Source organism: Toxorhynchites rutilus, chromosome 1, assembly GCF_029784135.1.
Source record: "Toxorhynchites rutilus septentrionalis strain SRP chromosome 1, ASM2978413v1, whole genome shotgun sequence".
Taxonomy (NCBI): domain Eukaryota; kingdom Metazoa; phylum Arthropoda; class Insecta; order Diptera; family Culicidae; genus Toxorhynchites; species Toxorhynchites rutilus.
Window position 1 is genome coordinate 58,211,267 of NC_073744.1, and position 25,025 is coordinate 58,236,291.

Consider the following 25,025-nt stretch of genomic DNA (forward strand, 5'->3'; position numbering starts at 1 on the left):
TCCACCTATTGGAGGGATCGAAGCTGTTGCTTGTCATGCAAACATCAGAGGCAAAGACCTCTGTATTGTCAGCTTGTATTGGCCTCCGAGAGCTACAGTTAGCCGCAAGCAACTTATTGACATGTGCTCACTCCTTCCTGAGCCACGATTGATCTTGGGAGACTTCAACTCTCATGGAACTGCCTGGGGGGAACCGTACGATGACAATCGTTCATTGTTGATATATGACCTTTGTAACAGCTTCAATATGACCGTTTTGAACACTGGGGAAACAACACGTGTACCTAAACCTCCTGCTAACCCAAGCGCTCTTCACCTCTCGTTTTGCTCGAATTCACTATCGTTAGATTGCAAGTGGAATGTAATACAGGATCCCAACGGTAGTGATCACTTGCCAATCAAAATTTCCATCACCATTGGGTCGAATTCTTCTGAATCTATAAACATGGCATATGACCTCACAAGACACATTGACTGGAAAAAATATGCGGACGCGATTACTCTAGCCATCAATTCCAGAGATGGTTTACCTCCATTGGAGGAGTATAACTTCCTTTCTCGTTTGATATATGACAGCGCGGTTCGCGCTCAAACGAAACCCATCCCAGGTTCCACCATTTACCGAAGGCCTCCCAATCCATGGTGGGATAGCCAATGTTCAAAGCTTTATGTAGAAAAATCGAATGCATTCAAAGCTTTTCGGAAACGAGGAACCATTGACAATTTTCAAACGTATTTAGACCTTGAAAATCAATTTAAAAACTTGATCAAAGGTAAAAAACGTGCTTATTGGCGAAATTTCGTGGGAGGTTTATCACGAGAAACGTCAATGAAAAAATTATGGAAAGTGGCTCGAAACATGAGAAATCGCTCTTCATCGAATGAAAGCGAGGAACATTCACATCGATGGATTTTTAATTTTGCGCGAAAGGTTTGTCCCGATTTCGCTCCCGTGCAAAGAATTGTTCGAGATATACCACAAGATAGGTGCGATCTTGATTCCGAGTTTTCGATGGTAGAATTCTCTCTTGCTCTCCTTTCAAGTAACAATTCGGCTCCAGGATCGGATAGAATTAAGTTCAACTTGTTGAAAAACCTCCCCGATGTGGCCAAACATCGCTTGTTGAATTTATTCAATAAGTTTCTGGAGCATAATGTTGTTCCGGATGATTGGAGACAAGTACGAGTTATAGCTATTCAAAAACCCGGAAAACCCGCGTCCGACTTCAATTCGTACCGCCCAATAGCAATGCTGTCTTGTATACGGAAATTGTTGGAGAAAATGATCTTGTTTCGCCTTGATCGATGGGTTGAAACGAATGGCCTACTCTCAGATACACAATATGGGTTCCGCAGGGGCAAGGGGACGAATGATTGTCTTGCGTTGCTTTCTTCAGAAATTCAAATGGCTTATGCCGAAAAAAAACAAATGGCTTCAGTATTCTTGGACATAAAGGGGGCCTTTGATTCTGTTTCAATAGAGGTTTTGTCAGACAAATTACACTCTCGGGGTCTGCCGCCTCTATTGAATAATATGTTATATAACTTGCTTTGTGAGAAACATTTGAACTTTTCTCACGGAGATTCGGCAGTAAGTCGGGTCTCTTACATGGGCCTCCCCCAGGGCTCATGTTTAAGCCCCCTTATGTACAACTTCTACGTAAGCGACATTGACAATTGCCTTACACAAAATTGCAGCCTAAGACAACTTGCAGATGATGGAGTGGTGTCTGTCGTAGGATCAAACGAATCCGACCTGCAAGAACCCTTACAAGATACGTTGAACAATTTTTCAACCTGGGCCATTGGGCTAGGGATCGAATTCTCCACGGAGAAAACAGAGATGGTGGTTTTTTCTAGGAAGCATAAGCCAGCAAAACCAAAGCTTCAACTTTTGGGTAAACCGATCACTCATGCTATGTCATTCAAGTATCTTGGGGTCTGGTTCGACTCCAAATGTACTTGGGGGGCCCATATTAGGTATCTGAGTAAAAAATGCCAACAAAGAATAAACTTTCTCCGTACAATTACCGGCACCTGGTGGGGAGCCCATCCCGAAGATCTTATAATGTTGTATCGAACAACTATTCTCTCAGTGATGGAGTATGGCAGTTTCTGTTTTCAATCAGCTGCCAAAACACACTTAATTAAACTCGAGCGAATTCAGTATCTTTGTCTCCGTATTGCGTTGGGATGTATGCCCTCAACGCATACCATGAGCCTCGAGGTTTTGGCAGGCGTACTCCCACTAAAAGATCGCTTCAATTTATTATCTCTTCGGTTCCTGATCCGGTGTAAGGTTATGAACACATTGGTGATCGGAAATTTTGAGCAGCTGATCGAGCTAAATTTTCATTCTGGATTCATGAGCTCATATCATGAATTCGTCTCCATGCAGGTTGATCCTTCTTCGTATATTCCCAACCGTGTTTGTTTTCCTGACTACATCAATTCCTCTGTGCATTTTGATCTGTCCATGAAGCAAGATATCCATGGATATTCAGATTACCAACGATCGAGGATCGCTCCAACGATCTTCGATTCAAAGTATGGGGGTATCAATTGTGATAATATGTACTTTACTGATGGGTCCTCTATGAATGAGTCCACAGGATTTGGAGTGTTCAACGAAATTTTTAGCACCTCCCACAGTCTTCAGAATCCTTGCTCAGTGTATATTGCTGAATTGGCAGCGATATACTGTGCGCTGGACAGCGTCGCCTCACGACCTGTTGAACACTATTACATTGTAACGGATAGTCTTAGCTCTGTCGAAGCTATCCGTTCAGTGAGGCCGGAAAAGCACTCGCCGTACTTCCTTGAGAGAATACGATAAATTTTGAGTGCTTTATCCAGACGCTGTTATGTCATTACCTTTGTCTGGGTCCCTTCACATTGCTCAATTCCGGGTAATGAGAGGGCTGACTCATTAGCAAAGGTAGGTGCGATTGAAGGCGACATTTACCAGCGTCAAATCGCCTTCAATGAATTTTTTTCTTTAGTCCGTAAAAATACCATCGCTAACTGGCAACGCAAATGGAACGAAGATGAATTGGGCCGGTGGTTTCACTCGATTATCCCTAAGGTTAGCCTCAAACCGTGGTTCAAAAGTCTGGACTTGAGTCGGGACTTTATTCGCACCTTCTCCCGACTCATGTCCAATCACTGTTCGTTAGATGCGCTTCACTTTCGTTTCAATCTTGCCAGCAACAATCTCTGCGTCTGTGGTCAAGGTTATCACGACATCGAGCGTGTTGTTTGGTCGTGCGAGGTGTATCTTGTCGCCAGATCTAATTTAGAAAACTCCCTTCGGGCCCGAGGAAGACAGCCCAATGTGCCGGTGAGAGATGTGTTGGCTCGGTTAGACCTTGATTACATGACCCAAATATATGTTTTCCTTAAAGCTATCGATCTTCGTGTGTGATTGTACCTATCTCCTTATACCCTCCTTTTCATCCATTGCGAGCAATTGGCCCCCTTGGTATAAACAGTAAAATAAGTTGAAATGTAAATATACAATAGATATACGAATAGATTTAAGAATCGAGTGTGATCATCAACATTGTAACAGTTCCCTTATATCCCATCCCTTTCCTGAAAGATGTCACCCTCTAAACTCGAGTAAACCGCGAGTAATCGGTTTTCCACCTTACTAACCATAGTGTTAGGAAAATTATTTATGTATAGTTTTAAAACATATATTTAAGAATTCGGCTCCTTTAAACTAATGTAACTGAGCCTGTAAAAATAAACGATTTATATAAAATAAAAAAAGGAAACATTCATTTCTATACAAACTACCAGAATGCATGGATGCTTCAAATTAATTTCCAAGTGACGATTTCTAACGTCGCTTTTGTTTGCAGAATGAAAGGAATCAACGTGAAATGAAAGGAATATGTACGAAAGAGACGAGATATTTTTCTTATTGTGCGTGAAAAGAGAATAGACATATTTTTAGCCTGCATGGTTCTGGTTCTGTTCTGAGAAGCGATAGACACATTATTGAGTGACGATGTGCTAATTGAAGTGAAATTGTCAGGCCCTGCCCACAATGATTTTTGATTTTTGACAAAAAAAAAATTTTTCGAGATGACACTAGATCTCGCCGTTTTGTTTTAAGATATTTCTCATCAAAATTTTTTTTCCAAAACCCCGATTTTCTTTGATTTTTCGATTTTCAAAAAACTCCAACTTTGACCGCTTTGCGCCACTCTCCCTTAAGTCCGATTAAGCTGAAACTCGGCATAGGGTTTTTTTCGAGGTGGTGAACATTTTTATGAGGTAACTTTTGACGTAGGACTACGTCTAACCGGAAGATATAGGGGGTGAAATGGAAATCTAGGCACTGAACAAGTAGGAAAAAATGCAAGATTTGGAACGCTTATAACTCGAGCATTTCTCAATAGATCGCGAAGGTTTTTGCATCAATTGATAGGAAATATATCTACGCATCTATCATAACGAATAACATTTCATTTTTCTTGAGATAAATAATTGAATAATTGTTAAATATCAAGCATTGTCCAAATGCCCTATGTGCCCATTTTTGATTGGTCCATTTTGTGCTCCTCAAATCGTACCGACTAAAACGGGCAACCAGAGCAGCAGCGAAATAGAATGAAGCTCGATTGGAAAGGAAAAAGAAAAAAAATGAACGAAACATTGGTCGCAGTATCACACATGCGTAATTCTCGAGCCAGCAAGCCAGCTTAAAAATCCCCGCTCCGCTGCAGTAACGATCATTCTTTGTGTGGACACCGACTGGACAACATCGTTGCTGGACGAGCTGGACGGCGAGGGATCGAAACATACACGCGCAGAACTCTTTCCGTTAGGATGCCATTCAGCATCGAGAAAGTTCCGGAAAGATCTAATCATTGCTGGAAAATAATCTGCCAGTTCCTTTGGGAATTTTCAAAATATATTCATGTGAAAGAGTTTAATTGAATGTTTTCTATCCATGTAACACTGTGACCAAATACATTTGGTTTTGTGGTTTTTCAATCAATCGCAATTAACAGGATAGCTTCAGAAGATTATTTTTCCCCATCAGTAGGATATTTCCGTATCCAATATTGTATGCGCCCGCAATCGATTATTGCTCAGTCGCCGAAAGTTCCGAGCTCAGAGAGTTCATTCCCCTCTAGTTTACCTTCCAAATTGCCATTGTAAACCACACCTTCTCTCGATTCAATCACACACAAAAAGCATACTTAAGCGATATTCTGGTGGTGAGACACATTCATTTTTCGTGAGGACATCGACAAGACAACATCGTTGCCTAACGTGCTGGACGAGCTGGACGGCGAGGGATCGAAACATACACGCGCAGAACTTTTTCCGTTAGGATGCCATTCAGCATCGAGAAAGTTCCAGAAAGATCTAATCATTGCTGGAAAATAATCTGCCAGTTCCTTTGGGAATTTTCAAAATATATTCATGTGAAAGAGTTTAATTGAATGTTTTCTATCCATGTAACACTGTGACCAAATACATTTGGTTTTGTGGTTTTTCAATCAATCGCAATCAACAGGATAGCTTCTGAAGATTATTCTTCACCATCAGTAGGATATTTCCGTATCCAATATTGGATGCATAAAACCTTGTGCCTCCAACGTAACGCTCTCGTTTTCGAAGTTCTCCAAATATTCATTCATTCAGAATGAATTCAGATTCAACTTCATACAAATGATCTCTAAATCAACGATAGTCCTACGTCACCCTTGCGGTTATACCATAGATATAACCCACTTCCTGTTTGAAATAAGAGATGACCATTTTCATTGGCACCCTAATGTACAATTATGGTATTCATGTGTTCGTAAAAATTTTCCACGAAACATATTACCAGCTTTACGGAACATATTGTATAGCGTACCAAATTAAAAAATTAAGTAACTTCCTGAATCCCTATATCCCTAGGGCTATAGTGAAAAACGTAATCCTTCTTTTTTCCTCACATTCTCAAGAGGCTTGGGAAAGAAAATTTGAGAAAAAGACGAGTGGGTAATGTCGGGGACATAACCGGAGTGACGTAGGACTATACAAAGGGGAGACAGCTTTTGCTAAATATATATTTTAAATATATTGCTTTATTTTCTTCTCCTACGTGAATACCTACCTATATAACTGAAAAATGGATTAGTTTAATGTTCTTTATGAACATGTTGAAGGTTCTGAAAAGAACTTTTGATGTTGTGTTTTTGCGTTTTTTTTACAAACTTTCTCAATTTTTTCTCACTATCTTATAGTTGCTTCTTGATATTTTTCTGAAGGCTTTGTACTTATTAAATGTTCAACGCCGGTCATCTTTTGGCGTATGCACATATCGTACAATCAAAATGATGGCTATGATAGGGAATGCATAGTGGTCCTCAGCTTATTCACTATCATATATTTCACTATTGAGCACATTACCGTACCTTAAACTGTGGCTTCGGAGACGAATGAATTGTAAGATTTGTAGTCTCCGCATACAAAATAAATAAAAATGAAAAAGAACTGAAGTTTTGGAGACGAACTCTACGATCTGTCGAGAAATAGACGAGCTATAAGCGTTCTGAAAAACCAACAGTGAATACAGGGACGGATGACCTTCGGATTAAAGTCCTTTAAAATAAGAACAGAGCAGCAGGAAATACATAGCTCATCATGTTGCTCCATAACTTCTTGACAGCAGAAACATAACTTCTATACAATGCAGATGTAACCTCAGTCAATTTTCAACATCAGTTATTAACCAAAGAAAGCAGTTCTTGCTACCATGAAAATTCGTGAATGCCACCATGCATACAATGTGTTGTAATTTGAAGTCACTTTTAATTCGGGAACCATGCATGGGTTTGTGAAAACTGAATGATCAATTTAAAAGACCTCAACCACCAATTAGTTCAAAAACAAGCATAAACAAAATAAATCAGTTCATTTTATATATCATATTATGTCACTTTAGAATGCATTGGTATTGTGAATAACTTTTAATAACTCCTCTTTAAAAGGTTTAATGGCCCTGAAAAGCGCCGTGTTTTACGGTGGCTGGTTTTGCCACCAAATCAGTCTGTATAAACAAACTTTTTCCTTCTTCTACCTGCTGCCGTTTTGCGATTGCGTTTGCCACTCGCTGAAACTAGTTGTTGCCACCGAACTGAATGTGCTCTGTTCTGTAGGCGGGTTTTCTTATTGTCGTGAGCAGCTTTGCAAGCCAACTCGAGCACTCCGGCGGCCGAAATTCTATAACCGCTATTAGGTATACTGGTGCTCCGGCACCAATCCGTTGATGCGATGTAATGTGAAACGATGCCATACAACGACACTGATTTACGGTTTGAAATAGAATGAGATATTTTTCAGCGATCCGCGCGTTTTGTACTTTAGCGGTACACGCTCACAGGATAGAGACAAATCGGCAAACTCAGCCAGAGGGGCGAGTCCAACGAGACGAACGAATGAGCGTTAAAAGGCAGCGATGGCAAAAAAATACATTCATTACGATTTGTTCGCTCGTTGGATTTACATGCAGGCTAAAAAGGGTCCTTTTCAGGATCACAAAATTATCTTCAATCTAAAGAGTTTATTGTTTATTTTATTTTGTTATCACTCGATATCCCCATCTTGTTCGGCTAAACCTTTCTGTTTAGCGATTGCGTTTGCCACTCGCCACAGCTTTCACAGTTGGAAAATTTCTTCCCATCCAGCTTGTGACATATTTTACAGTAAATTTCATTCAATGGCACGTCGCATTACCACCACTCAGTATCGGATTGGAGGTAATTTTAACATGTAATTGAACATTTGCGATGACAGTGGTACAGTGTCGACTTTCAATGTGGGGTCATAATTTGGACCCCGAACTCTATGTTTACAAAAATGTCCAACTAAATATGTCGCATTACAGGTCCGTCCAATTAGCTAAATGTCGAGATAAGTGTATATTGCTGTACTTTCAATCTAGAAGCAATTTAAGAATTGATGAAAATCAATAAGCTCAGAACAACTGCCAAATTCACATACTCATTATATCCTGGCAAACAAATTATGAAAAAATCAATTTGTGTTTTATTATTATTTTGGATATTGTTTTAGAAAGCATTGAACTGTATTTCCTTAACTCTTTTTTTGAAGGTTTAATGGCCCTGAAAAGCGCCTTGTTTTATGGAATGGTTCCAATTTAGAAAACTTTGTACACGTGGTTTTTGAAAAAACCATTTCGAACGCCCTTGTTCTGGAATTGCCACCAAAGCAGATTGTATAAAGAACAAACTTTTTTCTTCTGCTACCAGCTGCCGTTTTGCGATTGCGTTTGCCACTCGCCACTCGCTGCAACTGTCGCTGTCTTGATGTCCACCGAACCGAATGTGTTCTGTTCCGAATGCGGGTTTTCTTATCGTCGCGAGCAGCTTTGCCAGCTAACTCGATCACTTCGGCGGCCGAAATTATATAACGCCGGCTAGGTGGACTGGTGCACTGGTATTAACGCGCTCAGCCTAGCTACCCTTGCGGGGAACTCCAGACCAACACGGTTCGAGCGGGATTTTGCCTTTTCCTTCACTTTTCCTCCTTTGCCATGTCCAGACATGGCTGCTTGGGTTGGTTTGTTGATGTGTTGTGATGCGAACCGATGTGGTGTACGGTTTGAATGAGAATGATCGTTACGGAAGGAAGGAAGGTCTTGTATTATAGAGACTTTAAACTTTTGCAGTTCATTCGTCTCTAGCCTTGAGAAAGGCCCTTTGAAAACTCTACTCTATTCTACTCCAGCGCTACCACCTCCACCCTCTTGCCTTGAGAAAGGCACTCGATCCCTCGCCGTCCAGCTCGTCCAGCAACGATGTTGTCCAGTCGGTGTCCACACAAAGAATGGTGATTGTTACGGCAGCGGAGCGGGGATTTTTAAGCTGACTGGCTCGCTCGAGAATTACGCATGTGTGAGACTGCGACCAATGTTTCGTTCTTTTTTTTTTCTTTTTCCTTTCCAATCGTGCTTCATTCTATTTCGTTGCTGCTCTGGTTGCCCGTTTTGGTCGGTACGATTTGAGGAGCACAAAATGGACCAATCAAAAATGGGTACATAGTGCATTTTGACAATGCTTGATATTTCACAATTATTCAATTATTTATCTCAGGAAAAATGAAATGTTATTCGTTATGATAGATGCGTAGATATATTTCCTATCAATTGATGCAAAAACCTTTGCGATCTATTGAGAAATGCTCGAGTTATAAGCGTTCCAAATCTTGCATTTTTTCCTACTTGTTCAGTGCCTAGATTTCCATTTCACCCCTTATATCTTCCGGTTAGACGTAGTCCTACGTCAAAAAAAAACTCAAAATGCGTCTACTATGGTGTACCGCGACAAATTATGAAAAAAAACTATCGAAAATAATTTTTTTTTAATTAAAGTAATTTTTTTTGGTATTTCGAAATTTTGGATTTTTTAATTTATCTTTTGATCCATTATACACAATTTTGAATTAGATGAACGGGTTTCTGATATGTGGTTTTTTTCAGAATTTTATTCGAAATTGTGGAATTTTTAAATCAAGTTCTGAGGCATAGTACTGCAATGAAATGTGTTCATTAGGGTGGCAGCGAAAATGGCTATGTCAAATTTCAAAAACCGATCATGTACATTTTGTTTATTGGCCCAAAAAAAATGACCTGTGCAAAGTTTCAGCTCATTCGGATATGATTTAGGGATGCCTAAAAGCGCTCAAAGTTTTGATTTTGAACCAATTTTTCGCGTAATGTACCCGTGAGTTGACCTCCAACTTCATGCAATTTAACACCGCAGGAATATTTTTTGTGGAGCCATATGAAATCTCTGGTCTACGCCGAAGACGAGATTCAACACATTATACCTGATATACGGTCTCAATTTATGTTAAAATTAATTTATTTAAATGAATTTTTATTATTCACTAGCTGACCCGGCAAACTTCGTTCCGCCCAAAATTTGTTTTTTGACATCCGGCGATCCGGGTATAGATAGAAGAAGATATAGGAGTGCGTTTCATCACATTAAAATCCATTTCCAGTTTCGAACAAAGATCAATTTCGCTAGCGCAAACATCAAATGGACTAACAGCATTTGTCACTATGTAATTGAAGAACATATGGGAATTTAATTTTCCGAATTTTCCCTTTTTCCTTCAGAGTTTTCCGAAAATTTTGAATTGTCATGTTTGAAGGGGTGTCATACCATCATAGAAACATTTCTCATACCCAAAAACCCATCCCAAATTGTGCTTGATTAGTTCTCGAGTTATGCAGAAGTTTGTGTTTCGTTTGTATGACAGCCCACCCTTAGAGAGTGGGTGGAGTGTCTCACCACCGTAAAAACATTTATTGCACCCTAAAACCTGCACATGCCAAATTTGGTTTCATTAATGGATAACTGCTAATTCTCGAGTAATGCAGAAATTTGAGTTTCATTTGTATGGCAGCCCATATTAATACTATTTATATGTGTTCTACTTCAATTCAAAGGTCTATGACCCAACAAAAGACCCTGCACTAGTCAATGATAATAGGAATGAAATTGATCTCTTTTACACAACTTCTTTGCGAAAAACGAAGATTAGAAACTTGTTAGTTCCATAGGATGAAACAATGTTCTCTCTAAAGCTATAGCCTTGAGCAGTTATCAACGACTATGAAAATGAATCCATCGAAGGATGTTCGGTTTGTGTAAACGTAAATACGCACTTTCCCATTATCAGCTGATAATGCACAATTGGATCGAACAAATTATTATACTCTTCCCACCAGTGAAACTTGTAAATATTCCTGCTCTACATTGGCAGATCTATCGGACAAAAACCACCAGCAGATAATGCGTCGAAACGCATTTCAAAACAATCTTCAAGACCCAGTCAAAACTCATTATTCCGAATCGTCCTGACAACAGCGTTTTTTATTGCTTCAAGAAGAAGAAAAAACGCAAACAATTTTGCATACCACCAACCTCATTAACCCGATAATCCGGAGCACGTTTTGTGGATGCTGCTCACCACCAAACCCATAGACACGGAGAGGGTCACTCGCGTGTGTTCATTGGTGGTGAGAAACAGAGCGCGCCTTCAGAAAGAGCTCACTCTCGCCAGTGAAGTGCGGTTCATTTCGCACACCATCAATCACAGAGAGAGCGGGGCGCATGCAACGGGTGCTCATCCGTCCGTCAGCTCGCGTGGAGACTGTCAGGGCAACATTGTTGCATTATTTACATTGCCACTCGATTTATGTGTTCGTAGGTGCCTCTGCAAGCCGCGGGTATATTTTTTCCCTCGCAATTCAAAAGGAAAGAAACGCTCGCGAATCTGACGGAAATAGAACGATGATAACAACTGGTTGGCGGGCGGTCGAACGGATGGTGTGACAACAGCAGAGTGAAGGCAACGAGGTGAATTGAAGAAGTATAAAACAAAGTATGAAGAAAGTGCAGTAAATGGCGTTTGCGGATGGTATAGCGGGAGAAACCGATGAGGGGATGAAACCGTCGGTTCGTTCGAACACTTCTTTCTCTTCGGACTTGAAATGCACTGAAAGGCTTTTTTTTTTTAATTTTCTGTCTAGTTCCAATCGAGAAATTGATGTGGAAGATCTCTGTATTTATGTGCAGGAGTTTGGTACAATTTTTGACGTAGAACTACGTCTTTCATTAAGGGTGCCAAATCAGAAAACAGGTCACGTTTTTATGAAATAAAGTTAACGTTAATAACTATTTTTGCCGCGAACGAATTTTGCCGATTTACATACCAAACGAATCGGAAATTCTCTAAGATTTGTTTGATATGCCATACATTACAATCCCATAGTCTGTACATGGTTTCCTCATACATTTGTTCGGTCCATTTGTGTGCTTTCCCGAACAGAGCTGTCTATAACGAGCAACTTATCGACGAGCAACGAAGAGGAAATCGTAAGATGAAAAATCTCCGTGAACAAAGGAAAAGAAGAAGAACGAAGGGGAATATTTGCCTAAAGTATGAACAGTTGATCTCGCTGAGGCAAACTTTGATTCTTCGTGAGGACACCGACTGGACAACATCGTTGCTGGGCGAGCTGGACGGCGAGGGATCGAGTGCTTTTCTCAAGGCAATGGAGGCGAAGGAGTAATATGATGGATAAAGTAAAGTTTTCCAAGGGCCTTTTTGAAGGTAAGAGACGAATGAACTGAAGAAATTTAAAGTCTCTCCAAATCAACAAGCAAGGAAAGAAGGCAAACTTTTTGTCTCGTTCTGTATTTGAAGCAATGAATATCGCTTGTTCTGCCTTGTTTTGCGTCATCACATGTCTTCGTTTCGGATTGAGCTGTGGACGCGACCAAATTACTCACTCGCTGATGTCTCTAGCATTGCAATCATTGCATCAAACTGACGCCATTACATTAAGGTTCTGAACTACACAATCATCAAGCTAGGCTATCGTCAGCACACCAAGAAAATAAATGTTCTAGAATTTTGTCAGTAATTTGGTTTCGCATGACGATAGCAAAACTCTCTCCACAAAGGATGAAAGCTAAGCTAATCTAGACTGGCAATATCAACAGAAAGGGCTTCTGTTGATAAGAGCACAAAACGGAGATGAGTGTGTGTATATCTAGTTGCTTCAAGCCATCGGTATATGGATATTTGTGTGCCTACGTCTGTGCTTCACAACCCGTACGTAAAAATAGTGCATCTTCGCTACGCTGAAACCCCATTTGTATTTGCTCCCGTGTGCATTGGCCCTGTAACGATGCAACTAATTTTTTTATGGTATGATTGACGATTGTTTGGGGTTGCAATTTATGCAACCGTAACGATAAATATAAACAAGGAGGGGAGAGAGACAATATGCTCGATGTCGTGGTAGCCATCGCCACAATCATAAACAATCTTTGTGATTGTGGCGATGGCTACCACGACATAGAGCATATTGTCTGGTCGTGCATCCGGTTCCATGCTGCTCGCTCTCAGCTCTCTAGAGCACTGAGAGCAAACGGCAGACAGTCGGATATCCCTGTCCGGGATATCTTAGGTAGCCGTGATCCTGATCTTCTGCTTCATTTATACCTGTTCCTCAGAAACGCCGATGTCAACGTTTCATGATGTTTCCTTCGTTGTGTCCCTGTATCATATCCCTCCTATCCGATCTATATACTTTTACTTAGTCACGGCAATACATACACACACTCCATACAAATACACGGGCCAAAGGTTGTGCAGTCCACTGATCATTCAACAAGAGCCAAAGGTTGTACCGCTCATGACAACTCTAGCGGGAGGGATATATTTGCGCTAGGGTATTAGTAATGAATCTCCACTGAGGCAAATATTCAGCCTTTTTCCAAGCAGTTAACATTGTTTGTTTTCCGTCATCATAAGGGCTCTTTTGGTGCCTTTGAGAATGCATCAATGCATTAAACTGACATTATGACGAAGCAGGCGTTAAGGTTGTGTTTCAAAAAAATATTCGGGGAATACCAAGCAGGTTAAATGTCTTACTGGAATATTATATGTTATTTAAGTTTGCGTGCCAGTCACAAAACTGCCTTCAACTAGGATTGTATTTGCGCTAATATTGATCATAATGAAGCATTGCTACTGTTTTCGAGGTTGTTGATATTAACAAAAAGAGTTTATTTCGCTTGTTTAGTCACCGAGAAAGTAAATGTTGTTCTGGAATTTTGTATGTCATTAGGTTTCGCTTGCCAGTAGCAAAAATTCCTCCACTAAGCATGACAGCTGTGCTTCTCTCGAGCATGAGAAAGTAATGAAACTTTTTTTTGAGGCCAGTAATATTAACACATGCGTTTCTTTTGAGAATAGCGCAAAATGATGAGAAATGTTTATATTCCTAGTAGTTTCAAGCACTCAATTTGGCTCTGTATACATGCTATGGTGAACGCTTGTTTGGCGCTTGGTGTACGTTGTACGAACGATGCCTAGAGGTGCGATTCCTTTGAGGCAATACTAAATAACATGTAGCATGATATTTGATACTTGCAAGTGTTATCATTGTTGTTGTTTCCATATGGTGCCAAAGATATATTGATGTAGTTATGAGATGTGGAATAATGGTGCTGGTGTAACATGTATATAATCGACTGTAGCCGAGTCTATGTTAATTGCGAAAAAGACGGGTGGGTAATGTCGGGGACATAACCGGAGTGACGTAGGACTATACAAAGGGGACAGCTTTTGTTAAATATATATTTTAAATATATTGTTTTATTTTCTTCTCCTACGTGAATACCTACCTATCTACCTGAAAAATGGATTAGTTTACTGTTTACTCTTTATGAACATGTTGATGGTTCTGAAAAGAACCTTTGGTGTTGTGTTTTTGTTATCACTCGATATTCCTATCTTGTTCGGTTAAACCTTCCTGTTTAGCTATTGCGTTTGCCACTCGCCACAGCTTTCACAGTTGGAAAATTTCTTCCCATCCAGCTTGTGACATGTTGTTCAGTAAATTACATTCAATGGCACGTCGCATTATCACCACTCAGTGTCGGTTCTGTATGCGGTTTTTCTTATCGTCGCGAGCAGCTTTACCAGCCAACTCGAACACTTCGGCGGCCGAAACTATATAACGCCGGTTAGGTAGACTGGTGCACTGGTACTAACGCGCTCGGCCTAGCTACCATTGCGGAGCAATTGGCGGATACACCTACGAAGAACTGCACACCTGCACGGTTCGAGTGGGTCTATGCCTTTCCCTTAACTTGTCCTCCTTTGTTACGTCCACGATGCCGATGCCGTACAACCACACGGGTTTACGGTTTGAAATAAATTAAGACATTTTTTTGGGGTCCGCGCGTTTTATTCTCTAGCGGTACACACTCACAGGATAGAGACAAATCGGCAAACTCAGCCAGAGGGGCGAGTCCAACGAGACGAACGAATGAGCGTTAAAAGGGAGCGATGGCAAAAAAATACAATCATTACGATTTGTTCGCTCGTTGGATTCACATGCAGGCAAAAAAGGGTCCTTTTCAGGATCACAAAATTATCTTCAATCCGAAGAGTTCATTGTTTTGTTATCACTTGATATCCCCATCTTGTTCGGCTAAACCTTTCTGTTTAGCGATTCCGTTTGCCACTCGCCACAGCTTTCACAGATGGAAAATTTCCAACTAAATAAGTCGCATTACATGTCCGTCCGATTAGCTAAATGTCGAACTAATAGTAAATTACTGTATTTTCAATCTGGAAACAATTTAAGAATTGGTGGAAATTGAATAATCAGGAAAGTCCCCAACAATCAATAAGCTCAGAACAACTGCCAAATTCACATACTCATCAGATCCTGGCAAACAAATTATGAAAAAATCAATTTGTGTTTTATTATTATTTTGGATAATGTTTTAGAAAGCATTGAACTGTATTTCCTAAACTCTTTTTTGGAAGGTTTAATGGCCCTGAAAAGCGCCTTGTTTTATGGAATGGTTCCAATTTAGAAAACTTAGTACTCGTGGTTTTGAAAAAAACATTTCGAACGCCCTCGATGCCGCATTGTTCTGGATTTGTCACCAAAGCAGTTTGTATAAAGAACAAACTTTTTTCTTCTGCTACCTGCTGCCGTTTTGTGATTGCGTTTGAGTCTGCCTGTTGTTGTCTTGATGTCCACCGAACCAAAGAGCGAGCAGTTTTGCCAGCCAACTCGCTCACTTCAGCAGCCGAAACTCTATAACGGCTGCTAGGTGGACTGGTGCACTGGTAATAACGCGCTCGGCCCTGCTACCCTTGCGGAGCAATTGGCAAATACACCTACGGGAAACTGCAGTCCAACACGCTTCGAGCGGGATTTTGCCTTTCCCTTCACTTTTCCTCCTTTGCCATGTCCAGACATGGCTGCTTGTGTTAGTTTGTTGATGTGATGTGATGCGAAACGATGTGGTGTACGGTTTGGATGAGAATGATCGTCTGGCTCGCTCGAGAATTACGCATGTGTGAGACTGCGACCAATGTTTCGTTCATTTTTTTCTTTTTCCTTTCCAATCGTGCTTCATTCTATTTCGCTGCTGCTCTGGTTGCCCGTTTTGGTCGGTACGATTTGAGGAGCACAAAATGGACCAATCAAAAATGGGCACATAGTGCATTTTGACGATGCTTGATATTTCACAATTATTCAATTATTTATCTCAATAAAAATGAAATGTTATTCGTTATGATAGATGCGTAGATATATTTCCTATCAATTGATGCAAAAACCTTTGCGATCTATTGAGAAATGCTCGAGTTATAAGCGTTCCAAATCTTGCATTTTTTCCTACTTGTTCAGTGCCTAGATTTCCATTTCACCCCCTATATCTTCCGGTTAGACGTAGTCCTACGTCAAAAGGCTACCGGAATAGCGATCGAGGTAAATTCGATACAGATGGATGCCATTGACTATGAATTTTGGAGTGGAGAAAACGAAATGTTTGATATTGTTTGCGACCGACAGCGCGAAGGAGAAGTAAGTGTTTCTATTTTCAAATTCAATGTTAATTTTTATTTTTTTTTCTTTCTTTATTATAGAGATTTTCAGCCAAAGGCTGGTTCATCTCTATTTCAATGTTAATCTCTATCCTTATTCCCATCCAAACCACTCCCTTCCCTTCAATAATTCAATGTGTGGGGCAGGGTACGATAGCAGCATATCTCGATACCGAATGCATATGAACAAACATGCAAAGTGATGACAGTTTACTATCAATTCCATATTTCCATTCCATATCCAATCGTTGAAAGTGAAGCATCGCGAATAAATTCATGTGTGTTTAGAATGTTTCCCTGTCTGGGAAGTATGGGAGAAAGGGATAGAAGACTAAACGTAAATATAAACAAAAGCAAAAATAGAGAAAAGCGATATGATTTAGGAAAGTTTACGGAAAAGCATTTTGTATTCAAATTAATTGAGTTTTGAAAGCAGAGGTGAACTATATTTCATGATGTAAATATATATTAACGCTTTCCCGTACAACATCGAGTCTCACTCGTGGGTACTTGAGTAACATAGGGCGCTAGAACGCTCAGCAGGCTAGTGAAATCACTTGATGTGTGGTGTATTAAACAATACGGGAAGGGATTAACATATCGACTATCGCTCACGAGTTTTCTCGTGTTTCACGTCTCATCTGTTGTGGACCGCTCACGAGTTTTCTCGTGTTTCGTGTTCCACCTGTTACGGATGGACAACGAAATAACCCGCGTTTTCTACACAGGATGATTAAATCCTTGGTCTGCCAAGAATCTGAGAAGGCCTACCGATGGGTCAGCTTCGTCTCATCCACACACGAGGAAACGATCTCATTCGTGGAATCCGAACAAATGAAGCGTACAAGTTTGCCCCAAAACGTGCGGTCCCAGGCGCATGTCTTACAGATTTCTTTACGGTCTTAACCCTTTCAATACGGCAGTGTGCTCCGCCGGAGTGCTACCGCTGTACGGAGCACTGCGCCGAAAAGTATGCACGTCGCGCTGTTGTGATCGATGAGCAGTATGACTCTCATGTCGCGGATGTCGTCTATAGACGACGCTCGTAACGAAAGGGTTAAGATGAAGGTGAAACGAAGCCATTGTACACTGCGTTTCACAACTATTGGCGATCTAACGTACAAATCTACACCTAGGTGGCGCTGCGGTGAAAGTGATGATGGTTTTAAATTTTGCCATGTGAGCCTATGGAAGGTTTGTAGTTCTTTCCATAAATTACAATGTTTGAATCATTGAAAGTTAGCGTGGTTATGATTTGATTGTAAGAAAATTTATTCTGAACATTTTTATATATAACATATTACTGTTTTTTTCTCTTTCAGTTGTGTAAAAGATGTCAGGGTTAAGAATGACTGATCCAATGAAGCAAGTTCGGAAGCATATTCTAGAGAAAGTTACAAAATGCATAGTTCCTGCATGCAAAAACTACACTGGAATGCCCGAAAATAAGATTTTCTTCCGTGTTCCACCCACTAATTGTACGGTGTATCAGAAATGGACCCGTTTTGTACACCTTTCGGGAAATTGAACAGAAAGGATTTGCAGCGATCATTTCTGCGATGCGGATTTTATTAAATGTAAGTAATTGATTCGATTTGGATTAAAACATGCACCGCAAGAAATTTGTATTCAACAGATACCCTGAAACTGAAGAATCATGTAGTTCCTTCTATGAAGCTTACGTCTTGTAATCACGAAGTGAAACTTGGGAGAGTATGCTGTGTAGCCGGTTGTCATACTAAAAGACGAAGCTGTTTGGAAACATTTCCAGTGTTGATAAGGAAACGCGCACTTGGGATAACAGTCTCTTCAAGTACTTCATGAAAACTGACTTTCAAAAAAGTAAATTTTCCACATTTCATAAGTAGCAAATAAGACATTAATGATTGTGTATTTTTACAGCAATTTCAACGTACCTCGAGCCAAATACAGTTCCATCTAAGAAGATTAAACCATTGATACGGATTCAAAATTGTTTAAACTGCAGGATTTCATCTTATTCTAACTACAAATGTCGAAGAACGGTCAAGTTTTTAGTGGGAGTAACACCTGCTGGTTTAATATCCTTCGTAAGCATATCGGAAAAACTTCCGATAAATTTATTATTTTAACAGCGAAAGATTAATAGATCTGTTGACGCCACATGTGGATGAAATCATGGTCGACAAGGAAGTTTCTATAGAAACAGAGTGCTCAGCGAAATGCATTAGATTTCATATGCCGCCATTCATGATGTGGGAGGCTATGGGAGGCTATCTCCATCAGAAGCAAGCAGAAACGAAGCGATCGCACGAGCCCGTATACACGTTGAACGAGTCATCCAGCGTATCAAACTATTTGGTATTCTGCGATACTATCACCACTAATATTCTGGCATTTATAAATGATATAATGGATATCATTCGTGGTATTGTAAACCTAACCCCACCTGTACTGAAAGATGATAAATTTTAAAATAAATATTACTAGCTTCCATTTCATTTCAACGTTGTTATTTCTGAAAATAATAAGTAATTGTATGTGAAACAATATTTTAATTACGAAAATAAGTGCATTCATTCCGTCGACCCCAAGAGAGAGCGACACATCTAAATCTCAATCTACAACCAGCAATCCATTAGCATCGATTTACCATCGAACTCCATCTTATTCAAGGAAATCTTTCCATCTATTCAGTGGGCGCTAATTTCCAACAACAAAGTGAAGGGTTTGAATGAAATACTACTTGCACATATTCTATATTTATTTGTTCAAGATAACAACTTTTTTATCATTTTATCAAAATACAAGGTTTTTAAGTTTTTAACCACATTTTCAACAAACGCTTGACGAAGGGGACTTCAATTGCAAGAAAATCGTCGTCTTTTTTCGAATGAACGACTAAATCTGCGATTCTACAATTCAAGATCCACATGTTCAATTGAACCTGGCAATAATATAGATGATTTTGACATAGTGTAAAAATGTAAAAATGCCTTGCTGCTTGATATATTTCCTAACATTCGGTGTGCCAAGGATCTCATTCAGTTACATGTCCGGGGTTCCTGGACATTTTATTTCAAGCACCACATTCCCAGGAGCATCTATTCCATCCGGCGACGCTCCAAACCAGGATTCTTCGGGGTGAATAATCAGTCCGCATTGTTTCATCAAGAGATTCCTTTTTCTTTTGTAACAGTTAAACGCCAACAATTCAGTTTCTTTGCCATACCTAGTGGATGTAACGTTCAAAGACCGCATGCTCGAATACTGATTTACTTTCTTATCCCAGTTTGGAGATTTGTTTTTCATGTAGGTGAACAACGAGTAACCGTTGCTGGCAGTTATTCTAACTAATCGTTCAATTTTCCATTCGTTCGTATTTTGTTTCTTTGTGGCAAAAGCTATAGCGATGGATTTATCCAAGTTGACCTCTACGTGATTCTTGAAATATTCTGCTTCCAATTGTGAATCAAACTGAACAGGTCCTGTTTGAATGTAACAGGTTTTTCTCGTCAAGCATTCAGACACTTCTTTTGTCGAGCAATAGCTATCGGATTCGCATTCACTATCAAGTTGCAGTGCCCTGTTCGGATGCAGTTTTAGTGGATTCAAGAATCTTCCACTAAGATGTTTTGCTAAGGCGGATCCACTGGCAACTAAAAAGGGAACAAAACGATAGCTTTATATACATTTATACACTTTCCAAACATCAAATGGTTTATACCACTAAGAATTCTTTTATAAGAATCTGCCACTATTTCCTGTGTATCGTCACTTCACAAATCACAAATCTGCTACACGTTTGGCTTCCAATGTTTTGTTTTTTTTTTTGGGATTTCGATATTTCCCAAGCCTGTATCACATTTAAAAAACTGAAATTCCAGTGTTTCATAACTTTAGAACCAGATGGAAAAACTCTCACTCCTTTAAGAAATTAACGCCAATTTAACATGAATTACGATAAGTTTCTAATTCGTAGGTCATCTTTAGTTCTCAATCAGTTAAAATAACCCATTCGGGGTGGTTACGACCAAGCTGCGCCATGTTGTAGTGGATATCTCGTTCTACGCAGAGGATACTGCTCGGTTCAGCTCTTTAAATCACTCATACTGCTGGTAAGCTGTATCTACTATCCGTACCCCGTGAGGTAATGGGGTAATAGTGTTTGTGAGAGAAGAGCAAAGCACAAAGTTTGTTTTGAATTTGGTACGGAAGTAGATCAATTCACCTATCAGACTGTGTGGCGCTTATCTGACACGAGTCTTAGAATACATTTGAAAAAAATTACAATTCAATGCTGAAGAAAAATATATGAACGATGTACAATTGCAAATATAAATATATATATAGAAATGTATTTACATATGAAGTAAAATTCATTTCTTCTTCCGGGATGACAGCAGACATAATATGCGTCATATCCGTCATATGTCAAACCCGCACAGAGGGCTTGAAGAAAGGACGTCGATAGTTGCTCCTGAATTTGGATTTTCAAGCTCATAATGCAAATCTTGAAAAACCTAGAACTCCAAACATGCAGTGCAATTATCTTTATGCATACCTGTCGATGGCAAATATTCGATTTTAACATGTTCTTCCGCACAGTAACTCGATGTTGATAATTCCTCAATATTTTCCTACTTTGATCGTATTTTTTTCACATATTCACGTTGGAGAGCTTTAACCCTTCTCTTCGTTGGCTGAGGCATTTTGACTGAATGTAATCCTTTCTGTTTACTATTTTTGACAGCAGGAGCAGCCGTTGCAGTGTTCCGAGCTCTGCAATACAATTTTCTTAAGCAATGTAAAAGTTGCTAAAACTTACATTACAGACCCATTAAAAGTAAAAGCAATAATTGTATTGCTATCAACATAATTTTATTTTATTGATTTTCATCACATGAAACGCTATGACTCAGGAATAACATATTATTTACAGCTAATTACCATTGCGGAAAATTTAAAAATTAAAATTTAACTTTCAGAGTACTAGCTCGAGTTTTCCGAACTTTTTCATTATACACTAGCTGACCCGGCAAACTTCGTCCCTCCCAAAATTTGTTTTTTGTTATCAATAGCAATAAAAAAATCAATACCTTCAAACATTTACGTTTTCTTACTAAGCGCAAGTTCATGAGTCCAATCGCAGAACTGTTCATTGATTGATTTTCTAATCGACCCCGTTGAATTTACCTTTTACTAAAAATTCCTAGTGCTTCTACCAAAACTCATCATTATAATATCAGATTATTTTCAGACAAAAATTCTCGTTCAATCTTTTTCAAACACTTGCAAATAACATGTTTCTCCGTTACATGGAATAAAAGTTTGATACAGAAAATATGATAGAAAAAAGAATAGAAACATTTATTACACCCTAAAATTTCCACATGCCAATTGTTATTCCATTTGCTTGATTAATTCTCAAGTTATGCAGAAATTTGTGTTTCATTTGTATGGCAGCCCCACACCGACAGACAGACAGAAATCCATTTTTATATATATAGATTGCGACGGCAGATGAAAATTTAATATCTTGTGAGTAATCGATTAGAGTTTGGTTGATACTACTTGATGGAAAGTGTGCGAAAACGATAATCTTTTTCGCACTGTTTCGGAAAATTATTGATTTTCGGGCGAGGGGTGAGGAAGGGAGATGTAAGAAATGAGCGCCATTGTGACAGCCATTTGTGGCTTCCTTTCACCTTCACCTCAATATGTTAAATCCTATGCTATTTACAGGCTAGTAAGTTGAAACTTGAGAGTCGTGAAAACACCGGAATGTAAGCGAAGGAATAAATTTTGTCCTCAAACCTATTCTAAATAAATGAACGCTTATAGCTTTAAGCTGATCAAATCAAATCCAAGTTGGTTGATTTTTGTTGGAAGAACTCCCATTCAATTCTATCACAATAATGAGACTGATTGTCTTTTTTGGCACGATTTGGCAAGCTGTCACTATTCAATAAGTAGAATCCGTTCTACGGGCATTTGAGGATTACTGATCGAAGGGAAACCCAGGAAGAAAAGTGGAACTACGAGCGAAGAGGAGTTCAAGTGAAAATGGAATTTGTCTGGATGGGTGAATCTTTCGTGCAATAGGTTATGATAAGAAGTGAGGCTGAAACAATTTTCTTACAATAAGTGAAAAATCCAATATTATGTATCGGGTATATATTGATAAATGAACGAATAACTAATACTACAACATGACTTCCGTGTTCAACGTTCTTTGTTTTTGAGGCAATGGATAACTCTCGGAACTCAGCACTAGTAGAATATATTAATTCACATTCCTTTCTCTTTTAACTTTGAAACTTTTATCGTAGATACCGTGTCACTGAGACGCACTGACAGTGACCTTGTTCCTATCGAACCGCTTCTCCGTGTAAATGGAATCAAGATTTTCATCTACCAAATGAGTGATAATGTAATTGCATACGCATAGTTCGCGACCATTAATTTGCGAACAAATACGGTTTTCATTACACATAGACAACTCAATCGACGCAATCATATGTCCATCGTCTGGGCGTTGAAAAACCATTTGCATACTTATTATTCAGCGAACTTGAAGTGGAACTGAATATTCAACAGATCGAAGGTGAAACGTTGCAACGGTATATATTTTTCTCTACACGCAGTCGACTCAAAAGATTTTTCGGTGCAACGGTGCAAGTATTGCTTCTCACTTCATTTCAAAGCTGCGCACCATGCCGCTGGCTGTTTAAGGCTTTGGATGAGGATGGATGTGATGTTGTTATCGTCCACTACCGATCGCTTTTCCGATGCATGCACACCTCCCGTCTCCCCCTCCCTTTTTGAACGGTGTGCATTTTTGGGAACGAGTTTCTCATCGGACGGCCGCAACATTGTATCGACTGGTGCACTTTGCAACGGTGCCTAGGAAAACATGCCTCTATTGATCACACAATCAAAACTCGACACTTTGAACTTTCAAGCGTCGATTGGTTTATGTTTTACGGACCGGCAGTCGCACACATTATGGAAGGTCAGTTCGTTCGCTTTTGGATCGCAAACGAGTGGGCGCAGGAGCCCTGCTCGATGGTGACAATTTCCAACCGGAACCCGTATGTTGCATGTGTATGTTGATCTCACCTCCACACAGAATCCAAAGATGTTTCGAGGAATGCAACAAGTTTACAACATCGTTCCGTTTGCGGAAATGCTGTTGCGGCGAATTGATCCTAACAACCACAATGGAAACATATTCGATAACACTTCTCATTCATTTTTGGCTATGAATAGAAACCGCGGTCTAGTGCGCTTCGAAACACACTTCTACACGAATGCAACATGTGCAACTAGATGTGAAAATTTAATCAAACTCAGCTAGGAACACTCAGCAGCAAAAAAAAAATCGGAATCAAATAATCACATCAACAAAAATATGTACTTCTAAGACTGCGCACGGTGCAGTGGTCCCGAGGCGATCGCGGTAATCAGCGGCGATATTTTAAGAAAAACTGCAGCGCAAAAAATGAATCGTCCGCGAAGAAACACCGATGCATACATTGTAAACGGCTGGTTGGCCCGTGAGACAGTTCACTTTTTATTTTTACATTCGCAAACTCGACGATGCACATGTAATGGGCACTTGCATGCATGCAAGATGCATACAGCGTTTGCGTTAGTGTTGGAATGACGCGACCGGCCAGAAGAGCACGAGAGAACTTGTAAACTGTTCACAGTACATGGTTTGTCTGCTAGAGGCATTGGTATGGGAGGGGGTATGATTGGTGCATAATCGAATGCACTTTTCTGAGTAGACCACGAGGGAATCCGTATTGCGATGAATTGGAGTGACTGCCCAGTGAACAGGATGAACACTTGAGAGGGGCTCGTCTATATATAAGGCGAGTGAATTTTCGAAACTGAACTTGAAAAGCGGTTTGTATTGGGATGCAGTCCTTGGCTTTTATTTTACTCTCCCATCGAAATTGGGCATGGTGGCATACGAACAAGTTATGAACGAATTTATCAGAGCGATAACCTTTACTATCGGCTTGGTGTGAGAGTCCCTAACTGAATCTCGAGCCGGTTGTCCTGAATTCATTCTGCTTCACATTCGTAGGTGACACTGAAAGACTTTCGAACTAATATGATTCCCACGTGGTTTTAGAAACAGAAGAAAATGGATGGAAATACATAACGACAATTTTCATCCATTTTCTTCAAAGCTAAAATATCGAATATGTTTTATATGACGAATTTCATGCCAACTCGACTGGCCGTTGACAGCACCATCTCACCAACACATAAGTCTTTTAAGCAACTTTGCATACTTGAAATTTTCCGAAAACAATTAGGCTACTTTTGACGTAGAAGTATGTCTTTCATTGAGGATGCCAAATCAGAAAACAGGTCACGTTTCTATGAAATAAACTTAACGTTAATAACTATTTTTGCCGCGAACGGATTTTGCCGATTTACATACCAAACGAATCGGAAGTTCCCTAAGATTTGTTTGATGTGCTAAACATTACAATCCCATAGTCTGTATATGGTTTGAATTAATGAAAATTGGAAGAATTCCCATTTCCTCATACATTTGT

The 25,025-nt window shown here is 39.7% G+C and overlaps 1 protein-coding gene across 1 annotated transcript in view; it reads right to left on the reverse strand.

The window, feature by feature from the left end:
• Positions 1-23,959, reverse strand: part of LOC129763482 (uncharacterized) — a 489,208-nt gene extending 465,249 nt beyond the window's left edge. The window contains exon 1 of the mRNA XM_055762583.1: positions 23,569-23,959. The gene's annotated coding sequence lies outside the window, so the exon portion shown is untranslated. The remainder of the gene's footprint in view (positions 1-23,568) is intronic.
• Positions 23,960-25,025: the final 1,066 nt, after the last annotated feature.